At 40.1% G+C, this 11,449-nt stretch overlaps 2 long non-coding RNA genes across 2 annotated transcripts in view; both read right to left on the bottom strand.

The window, feature by feature from the left end:
• LOC117952667 overlaps nucleotides 1-7,751 on the bottom strand; it is a 17,495-nt gene extending 9,744 nt beyond the window's left edge. The window contains exon 1 of the long non-coding RNA XR_004658469.1: nucleotides 7,571-7,751. This is a non-coding gene — a long non-coding RNA (uncharacterized LOC117952667). The remainder of the gene's footprint in view (nucleotides 1-7,570) is intronic.
• The window catches only part of LOC117952644, a 148,599-nt gene that overhangs the window by 120,959 nt on the left and 16,191 nt on the right, over nucleotides 1-11,449 (bottom strand). The window lies entirely within an intron of this gene.

Genomic DNA, 11,449 nt, shown 5'->3' with positions numbered 1-11,449 from the left:
ACATATATATATACATATATATATACATACATATATATATACATATATATACATATATACCGTCAATGGTTACAGTAACAGAAAATTATACAACAACAAACTGGAGATGTTGAAAACTATTGCCAATTAAGCTCAAGAAAGTAAAACTATTTTCCAGAGATGTTTGGTTTTCTCTTCAAGATGTTATCGCAGCCGTTTCATTACTGACTACATCTGAGGGACAGGCTGTATATCAACACACACACACACAAAAGAAACAAATCAAGCTAATTCACTCTTAATGGATAATACATTGGAACAGCAAATAATTAGTTATATAGAAATGGGACAGAACTTTAGAGTACGAGTGTGTGTGATATGGCGAGGACAGCTGCGGTGTCTGTGACAATGACAAAGTAGTTAAGGGCTTATTTGTGGAGGAGTCCAGTATTTATATCCAAAGATAGTTTAGTTTAGTTTTTGGGATCTTTAGTCAAAACAGACTTGACCCTCCCTTTGCCAGCAATACATATTTCTATCACACTCCAAAATTAGCAAAAAAAAAGTATGACCCTCCCCATCATTGTACTGATGTAATCTGTTCTGGTTTGCGCTCGGCAAAGAGGTAAAGCCATTGTTTTTTTACATCCATGACATACATGATGTAACTTTTGCTTTTTCTTCATACACATCACAGTCTACTGGCCATTTCAGTAGATTTACTCACTAACATTATTGTGGGATAAGTAGAAAACAAGAACATTCATTTAAATGATTTATAAAGAAGATTCTGTCTTGTTTTCCTTTCCTTGAAGTGTAGGCCATAGGTTGATTGTGCGAGAACTACTTTAATGGATGCTAAAGACAGCTAACAGAATGCATACCATACAAGTTCCATGTGCCTGTATGTTAAAAGTATTCTGCTTTAAAAATTGATAATACAGACACGTACAATTGGTGCTTAGATCAAGAATATGGCTCAATGTATGTCCGTGGAGACACCGACATATATGTTTGACGGGTTTGTAAAAAAAAGACATAGGGGAGCTCATGCTGTGACGCTGTTATCGGTTGATGGCACATGTTAATAAAGATATTTGTATTTGCAATGGAAAATTAAAAATTTGTTTCAAAACAATTGTAATACCTATTGTTGAAATAATATAGAAATGTGTGTTGTTGATTTTATTTTTGGTAGGCTAGGACGCAATTTAGACATTTTGAGATTTAGCTCTTAGTTGGGAGGAGATGTTAGTACCTGTGTCTATGTTTGAGATAGCTTACTTTCATAAACTGAGAAACATGACTAAATGTTTTTCTGGTGTAAAAATGAACTGTGAAGATTTATTCTTATTTAGCAAGTCAAAGTGATTCTGATGCGTTACAGTGATGAACTAATCTGCATGCAATAATCTGCCAGATAGACAGAGATGGCAGAGAGTCAAGACATAATGTTCATCACATTATTACTGCTGCATTTATGTTTCTTCCAAATGTTTTACTAAAAATGCCAAGAATGCAACTGAACACACCTCCCTGTGTGCACAGCTGTGCACAGGTGCACGTTCTTTTTAAATGATGTGGCCGCTGTACGTGAAATTGACAACTATGTCGGTCTTAAACAAGCAGAGACACTTGCCTCAGACTTTGCGCTGCGCCGGGTGCAAGGTAGGGCCGACAGAGAGACTTGTACAGAGCATAGAGTCGACGACACAGCCGTTGTTGGATGTGTTTGTGAGGGGAACGATCTGGAATACAGCTTGGTTATCAGGGACTTTATCAGCTGTGGGGGCTCAACAAGCTTCAGCTCAAAACCAGCAAGACGGAGGAGATGATCGTCGGCTTTAGGAGGAAAACATCCCACTTCTCACCGGTCAGCGTCCAGGGATTGGACAGGGGGGGCAGCTCGGACAGGGTCAGGAGCAGACTCAATAGACTGACCAGTAGAGCGAGACTCTGTCCGGGACTGTCCTCTGTCAGACAGAAAGTGGGGGAGAAAAGGATGTTCGCTAAGCGGACATCCATCATGGTCAACACCTCTCACCCTCTACACGACACTGTGGGGTCCCTGAGCAGCTCCTTCAGTAGCAGACTGATCCCCCCCCCCCCCCCCCCCCCCCCCCCCCCCCTCCGGTGTAAGAAGGAGAGGTACTGCAGGTCGTTCATCAGTCGCTGTCAGATTCTACAACACCTACACCACATGATGTTGTAGTTTCTGTTTTTCAATTATTCCACACACACTGTGTATATCTTTATTATGTATATTTATATTTTTCCATTACAAGTACTTACTTTTCAGCATAACTTACATTATGGTTACTTACTTTTGCTATGTTATTTAATTACATATTCAATTTAATTTTAACCTCACTTAGTTACACTGTAATATTTTTTTTTGTACTATGGCAACCGCACTTTACAATACCTTTTATTTATTGGCACTTTGAATTCATTCAATACCTTTTGCCATTTACTGTTGTTTGCCTGTTTGTGTGTTTACTTGTTTTCTTTTTGCTTTTTACTGTAGGAAACTGCTGCTGCTGTAAAAAGGGAATTTCCCCACTGTGGGGTAAATAAAGTATTATCTGATCTAAAATCTAACTGCAAAGTTCTCATCATTAGACTCAGTTGGCTTGCTAAAATTCAGACATCTGACAATCTTTGAGGCTATTTTTTCTTTTTTTCAGGCTCATAGACTCTCTGACATCAGTCTGAAAGACAACTTATTGAGAAGATGTATGTGTGTGTTTAAAAAAAAGAAAGATTCTCTCTTCTGTCAAATTATTTTCTTCTATGAAATTTGTTTATTTTCTCTTGAAGAAGAATTATTATAATTTAAAAGTGCTTCTTTCTGATCACGGCGTCTCTTATTCCATCTCATCTCTGGAGTTAGTGTTTTAATAGCTGATGGTAAACCATATGCAGACACGGACAATCTGTGTTAAAAGCTACACAGTATTTTACATATTTTACGAAGCAAAGCCAGTGCAGGCGGCCAACTTCCATTGGCTCAGATTCTGGCTGCCAATCTACTGCTGTCGCCCAAAATTGGTCTCATCAGCTCCACCTTCAGCTATAGGTTCTCATTTTTCTCAGCGTTTCTCAGAGACTATATGCCTAAAATGATCTTTATATCACATATCATGAAAAGTTAACGAGATAAAATACTCCACATGCTACCAACAAAAAACCTGTGTAACTGTAATATGTAATGCTATGAGGACGATCGCGGAAAAAGTACTGTGTTTAGTCATAGCAAAGTTTGTCTGGAGGTCTGGGGGAAATAGTTCAAAAGAAATAAGCGGCATAAGCCCTATTCGCACGGGATAAGCAAAGGTTGCCTTTACTAGATTTTCGGACATATTTGTCCCCCGAGAGTGGGGCACCCGGAGGTGTGCAGAGGACGGCCTGGGCAAGACTGACGCCCCACACTTGGGTCGGGGTCCCGTATCTTTTTCTGGCCAGGCGCGGTAGAGGTTACTGTCCGTAAGCCCTCGGAGGACGCCGTGGGTAGGGCGTCGACCCGGAGACGGAGGTCTCTGATCGGGCAGTGGTCCAGACTAGGTCGGCCATGTAAGGCGGTGTCCGCAGCCCCACTGCCGTCCCAAATCCGTCTTTGCGAGACGGATAAAAAGGTGCACAGGAAACAAAGACCTTGAAAAATGATATGCAATCCCCGCAAATCACAGACGTGTCGATTCACACAGGACTGATATCTTCACAGGACCTCGTGTTTGGTGTCATATGGTAGGTCTAATTACAGACATTGCACTGGGCAGTCACAATAGCTCTCCCAGCTAGTCGGCTTGTTAACAGTCCCGTTAACTCCTGTCTCATACTGTGACTGTGTGCAATGGTTCGGCTACATAAGGGTGGATGGTTGCAAAGAGCAAGCAATGTTAAACTTGACACGAAATGTTTGTGCAGATTTACTTCAGCTAAATGCAGTGATTATAGTCAAATTAATACATTTTCACCTCAAGCTTTCCCGTTTTTTTTTTTTTTTTAATGCAGATATGTTTAGGCCTTTACATGGGAAGGTGCAATAAGGTGCAAAAATGTTCCAGATGATTGCGACTTGGGCCCTTGAGCAACATGTTAGTTATGATGGCATAGGACCCAATCCTTATTGCTAACTACATACATTACTTGTATGTACTTTCATTATCAAAATTATTTCAAATGAAAAATTTGGCCAATTATTGTATGTACTAAAGGACGCAAGGTTCACTTGCTTTAGGGGGGAATTAAAGTGCTGACACAGATGAGACAAATGGATCATGAGAAGGCTCCTGCTGCAGTTCTTCAAATGCATGTGTTTGCAAAGTATGTGGCTGCAGTCATCATTCCCTCTTACAGTGACAAATCTTGTTGGTTAGTGTCAGCCACCAGGCATTGTTGTGTCAGTAATCTGTGTATTTGCATAGTCTGTGTGGGAGCCATCAGGGAAGTTTAACATTGTATGGCTCTCCGCAACAATTTATCGTTATATATATATAGATTTTAATGCCATACAATTACAGGCATTGTTTGCTTCTCTTGTACTTACAATCACGACTGGTTGATATCAACAATGTAATTTGTGTCAGAGCGCGTGTGCACATGTGCGTGGGTGAGTCATTTTTAAAGCAACATGCTAAGTATCTTAAACCATCTGTAATAATAGACTGAGTTAAGCGCACAGAAGCAAAAACTACACAATCAAAAGGAGTCTCCAACACACACCCATATGCACCGGTACAGGCATGTACGTAGGTGGCAGTAGGCGTTGCCATCTGTAATCACTCCAGTTGTTAATTAATATAGTTTGGCTCTGTGCACACAGTCCTGTCTATCTTGCATTTATCAGCCGGAGAGATTCACGGCTGCTGCTCATGAGGCCAATTTTAGCACGAGATGAAGACGCAGAGAACATTTGTTACTGAGCCAGTGAGCAGATATGACGCCAAATCTATAATGAATACCTGTTTTTATTCCTCCTTCTCTGTTTGCAAGAAACTTCTTCATATGACATATTGTGTAATACAGGAACAGACACAATAAAGAAAAGAGAAATGGGCACTATCCTTACTCTCCTCCACACGATATCCCTGCACTAACACTGAAAAGGCTTTGAGAAGAGGTTGTGTAGGAAGGAAATACATTTTAAAACAAATGAATACTATTTTGTAGGGAACACAGGGTTGAAGTCTTTGGTGGATAAAGCAAGAGCATTTGCACAGAAATACTGAATGATGAAAATATTAATACTGTTTTATTTTCATAATACACTATGGAAAACTAATTTTCCCATATTTACTGAGTTTTCTACCTTTTGTTTTTCCTCTCTCGCTCTCCGGAGACACAGCCATCTGTCCTATTGTTCTCTGCTCATTTTCCACAGTAGTACTGTACACTTTGTCGGCTCTGAAAATCTGAACATGACGACATTGTTTTCACTAATCCTCTTCCATCTATATCAGAGGTATCAGCACACAATTTGCCCATTAGTTACAAACTCCAGTGCATATATACTGATATTTTTTGATGATTTAGAAACATAATTTATCTATCAGGGAGCACTGAGTTAGCAACACACCTTAGTTGGTAACCCTTAGGATGGTTTCAATAACATGGGAGAGCTATTATTTTGAACCTCAAATTGTGTTGATGAACTAGGTGCCCAAGTTGCAGTCTTAAAGTCTCTGGTATACTGGGCATGAACTCAATTGGACAGATATGCAGACAGATACATACATAGATAGATAGAACATACTGATACAGCAGCAAGTTACAAATAACCAAGGAGACACACAGTACCTCTCACACACAGAAAATACAAGCAATATACTAAAATGAGTGAGATAAAAGAAATAAGATAGCAAAATAAACATGGCAAAACATCTGAAAAATAAACTTTAGATAGATGAAAAAACATCAACGTGAAATGTAGAATAAGTTGTACAACCTACATCCATAGTATTTATAACAAAATAAAATGTATAATACTAAATATGAAGTAACCTGTGTGCAAGTAGCATAATAGTGCATTATTGTAATGTGTGAGGTAATGACAGAGTGTGAGTTATCTCACACACAGCTGTGAATTGTAGTACAGTTTTTATGTGACTGAGGCAGGATTTATTTTTTTGCAGCAGTCGGTGCGACATTAACGCTGTCGGAGCCTCTTAGAGTAGGCGCTCCTGTGGTGGAGCAGTGTGGGGTGGAGAGGGTGGTCGGGGTTATCCAAGATGCAGAAAAGATGGTTCAGTGACCTTCTCTCCACAAGAGCTTCAAATGTCTCCTGTTCGCAGCTAATATTAAAATGTTTTGTGAGTTTTCTTTATGAAAAAGAAGCCTTTGCTCCGTCCAGCGCTTAGCGCTGCCCAAGGCAATCGCGATTAATTTAAAGAAATGCCAATAAACCAGAGCACGTTTTTCTCCTATCCCAGAGTGAGGTGTGTCACCAGACCTTCCTCTGCAACGCTGTGGAAGAAGGTCTGGCAATGCAAGACTACATTCAACCTGACTTTATAGTAGGGTAAATACTATAAATAACATTACTTACTTACTCTTCTTCGTGGCTCTGTAGTTTATTGTTATGGTTGCAATCAACATTTGGACTTTCCGACTTCTGATTTTGGAAACTCAGACCATCTGAGGAGCACATGAATGTGCCATAAACCTGGCTACACCTGGGCCACTGTAGTGAAACATGCTGGGAACATTTGGGTGGACTGTCTGAATAATACATGCACTTCCCATATGTCAATAATCACCAACAAGCTGTCTTTGAGCAAAGCACTTAAGGGTAATATCTGTCCTCTCTCAGCTTCAGGGTTTTGCTTTCCTCCCTTTAAAAAGAAAGCCATTTGCCTGTAATCATTCTTTAAGAGCAAGAAGACAACTTCTGCAGCCTTGACAGCTGCCTCAGCTGGATAGTTCACAGTCTTTTCATTTTTCTTCTTCTTTTAGCATGCATATCATTGTGCACACTGTGTCAATCAGCTGACACCTACAGGGTGACATGGAACTTTATTGTCACAATTTAAAACAATGTTGTTGGATGGGACAGCTCAGTCCGACAAGAGCTTCAGACGTGTTGCTCTTTGGAAGTCTCCTGATCCAAGTGGCTTTCAGTATATTTCTGTGGGAAAAAAGGGATGCTGAAACAGCACAAGGCTCATTGAACCTCTCTACCTGTGTATTTCAAAGATAAGAAAGAAATGAAAAGTCAAGCCTGTTAAGGTTCTTGTTCAGTTAGGCAGAGATGGAGACAGTGGTTATTAAACTGCAAAGGCAACACATCTAGTCTTAAATTCTAATTATAGTGATAGGTGATTATGTGTTCTCTGGAAGTGAACTCTAAACAGTGTTTGTGTGGTGTTGCATTAAAAGAAGGATCAATTAGTGGGAACCATTATTTAAAAACCTGGTACTTGAAGGATTGTATAACAAGATCCACAATCCAGGATTTCAGTTTTCTAAGTTAAAACTACAGGCTGTTTACAAAGGTTTGACATGATTTTGCTGACCGGGGGACTTTCAAGAGGAGGACCGACGTTCCTGTCCTTCACAGGCTTCGCGTGGCGCAGCTCCATGCTGCCTTCACGGGAACGGGGCGTCAAAGGGTAATTACCATTTTTCAAACTATTTTCCTTTATGTTTGAGTCTAAGTGACTGATGGAAACAACAATCTTTGACACTGGTCCAGTATTAAGTGAGATCGCTGCATTCGGCAGCGGCGAAACAAGCTGTAAGTTAATAGGCCGATGGTCCTGCTTGTATTTAGCTTCACAGATTGGCTGTTTTGCCACTGACAGGCTCAAATTACCATTCTAAATGTCTAACAACTTTATGGAAAGGATTTCTAAGGAGGTCGACCTTTCTGTTAAAGAGTAATATCCTTTTTAAAACATAAGAACATCTGCAAAATTGTGTTAACATTATGGAAAGGATCCCTTCAGAGACAGACCACTAAAACCGCTTTGAGACCTTTCTGTTTAACCGGAAACAGCTTTGAAGCTGCTAGCGCTAAACCCACCAAACTCCATTTAAAAAAACAATACATTTAGCGTGTCGAGAGCCAACATATTTTCCCGTGTAAATCGGTAAACTGTGTTTGTTTCAACCAAAACTAGAGTTGTGATGCTTGAACAAGTGAAAAGACGACCCACTACGGCTTTTCATCGTTTTTTTTGGTGTCTGCCGACTTTGAATGAAGTGTATTTTACGATACTAAGCTTACTTTTTAATTTCCAAGGAGTCTGGTGGGTTTAGCGAAAGGAATTTTGCAGATGTATTTATGTTTAGAAAAAGGATCTTACTCTAGAAAGGTCGACCTCCTTAGAAATCCTTTCCATAATGTTGTCAGACATGAGAATATTAATCTGATCCTGTCAGTGACAAAACAAGCGCTTTTGTAAAGGTAAATACAAGCTGGACAATCGGCCAATTAACTTCCATTGTAGCTTGTTTCGCCACTGCCGACTGTAGCGATCTCACTTAACTGGACCAATGTCAAAGATTTTTGTTCCCATCAGTCACTTAGAGAGAAAAACATAGGAAAGCAGGGTTGGAAAAACAGTATTTACCCTTTAATTGAACTCTGTACTGCAGTCTCGGTAAGGGACCTACAAAATGACACATGACTTGATATTATTCATTCACTTTGTTCTCCCTGTCATGGAGGCTACCCTTTTTGGGCCAGAAGAAGAAGCCAGCACTCATTGACCCTAACAGCCACCATTTACAGAATTCTCTGTGCTTGCCTGCAGGCTTGCCTCAGGGCAAACAAAGTTCTACGTGGTATATTGCACTGTTAAGACTTGTGGGTCAATTGTGGACAATCATTGTTAGATCTTTTTGGCAGACACATTGGGAAACAGTTAGGCCTAAAAGAGAGAGAGAGATATGAAAGAGAACATTCAGAGAGAAAGTGTAGAAAACACAATCACTGGTGAAAAAGTGGTGTTCCGTTTTTAAGATGGGAATCTTTGAAGACTTTATTCTGGAGTGACTTTATTTCAAGGGTCAAATATTTCTAACTAACCACACATGATTATTTGACAAATCTTTGTTCTGATAGATGTCCAAAAAAAGTGTCAAAAAACATGTCACATTAGCTATTTTTCGAGGACAGGGAAGAACTTTCTAGCAAAATCCATCATGTCTTTTAGTGCATCTTTTAAAGTTGATGGTTATACTGTGTGGAGTCATCTACAACGTGATTGACTTTGTGTGAGTTTTAATTGAATTGTGGGTAATTTGGCCCTGAGCTGTTTGCGCAGTCTGTGTTTATTTTGCACTAGACTGAACAGTCATAAACTGTAGCGGCAAAGGCACGGATTTTAAATGTGCAGAATGTGACTGTATTTGTGTGACAGCTGAGCTTGACTCATCGTGAAACTTTACAAAAGAAAGTATTCAAAAAGCCTCTGACTCAAGCATGAATTTGTCAGTCAAGATGAAACCCGGACGTATGTTCAACTTAATCTGTTCCATCTGATACAAGTCTGCATCTGTTTGTGTCCGCATGGATCTTTCCATGAACTTTCTCTTTAATTTCACTGCTGCTAAAGTCTGCTTCATGTTCCGTTTGAACTGTTTCAAGTTTAAGGCCGACGCAGTTGGACATTTTTCGTCCAGGACCCACGTTGTTTAAGTAGCAAATGTACCTGTGCCCATCTTCGCGCCCATGGGCGTGCCAGTCTTACAGGGAGGTGTGTTCAGGTGCATTCTTGGCGCATTGCTATCTACAGGCAGCTAGAAGTGATCACGGGGGTTGGTAATGTCACAGTGGATGTGTATGCCTTTGGTGGGAGACCTGGGTTTGATTCCCATTGCGATACATCAACCAATGTGTTCCTGAGCAAGACACTTAACCCCTAGTTGCCAAATAGGTGTGCAACCTCTGACATATATAGCAATTATAAGATGCTTTGGATAAAAGCATCAGCTAATTGACATGTAGTGTAATAACGCCATTGACCAACAAAAACCTGGTCTAACGTCAACAGCGCATTAGTAAAATGCGCCTAGACTTGCACACGTTGCTTGTAACACTTCCACTTATACACACACACACACACACACACACACACACACATATATATATACATACATACACATACACAAAGCGCAGCAGCACACAAACATGCAAAAGATTAAATAAAAAATATTACGGTGCAAATCCGCCATCGTAATAGCAATGCATACAAACATGTCTTGCTTTTAAGGGGAATTGGAGATGACACAATGATTGGTTTCTTGCATGTTACACCCAAAACACACCTATGAATTAATGAAGACACCAAGTACAATCCTTTTGAACCATGCACCTGGTGTACGGACCCTTTTTCTGCCGTCAAACTAGCAAAAGTGGATTTGGACACGCCCTGAACGCACCATGCACTTCACACCGTGCGCTTAGATTGTTAAAACAGGGCCCCTGATGTTGCATCATGCCAACTATGTGCAAACAAACTAAGAATAATGAGGAGGAGAGGGCCACTAAAAAAAGTCAAAATCTGATCAAATATGGGCTGGTTTCTACCATACATTAATTCTAGCCTCATCCATGGATGTAATTATGAAAATAAGAGACTAGTGTGGGAGAAATAATGAGATTGAGAAAAGGATGGTAATGTGTGTAGAAGCTTGGGTACAGTACAGTATGCTGTGCTCACTGGAGGAAGATGAGAGAGAGAGAGAGAAAGAGAGAGAGAGAGAGAGAGAGAGAGACAGAAGAGTAAAGGATAATCGAGGGAAAAGAGAAGAAAAAAACATGAGCTGAGCATGGTAGTATAGTGACAGCTGGAAGAGGATGAGGATGAAAATGTAAAGAGAAAAAAGATATTGAGAGGGAGAGGAACAGCAATACCCAGAGATCAGTTAGAGTAAAAGTGGAAATGACAGGTTGAAAGAAAAGTCCAGAACAAAAAAAAAAGAATCGAGAAAAGGACATTTGATAGGAACAGGAGGAGGAGAGTAAAGGAGAAAGGGAAATCTGGGGAAAAAAAAGGTGAAGTGTGTAAGAGTGTGCAGTTACCAGCAGTAAGCCATCCATCATTCCTGCTGGGGATTTCTCAGGGGACCACATCTTGTTATAGAGCTGTACTGTTTATAATATGAGTATTATGTGTAATACAGACTTTATTACATGCTCCCTCTACCATGTGTGTCAAAATGTTCAGCGTTACAATCTCAGTTGGCGAAAAAAGTTTCTACGCCGATGACACTGATGACAAATTCATTTAAAGTTCTTGTGCTCGGTAATGAAACTGATTCAGATTTTTTATTTTTTTATTTAAAAATGTAATTGTCCGGCTCACCGGAGCGCCCTTGGTGGATCAAGCAACCAGGAAGCACACTATACTGCGTGCTTGTGACGTTGTGGGTTAACATCTGACATATACAGTGGGTACGGAAAGTATTCAGACCCCTTTAAAATTTTCACTCTTTGTTTCATTGCAGCCATTTTCCAAAAATC

This window comes from Etheostoma cragini, chromosome 2 (assembly GCF_013103735.1).
Source record: "Etheostoma cragini isolate CJK2018 chromosome 2, CSU_Ecrag_1.0, whole genome shotgun sequence".
Classification (NCBI taxonomy): Eukaryota; Metazoa; Chordata; class Actinopteri; order Perciformes; family Percidae; genus Etheostoma; species Etheostoma cragini.
This window is presented reverse-complemented; position numbering and strand designations above follow the sequence as displayed.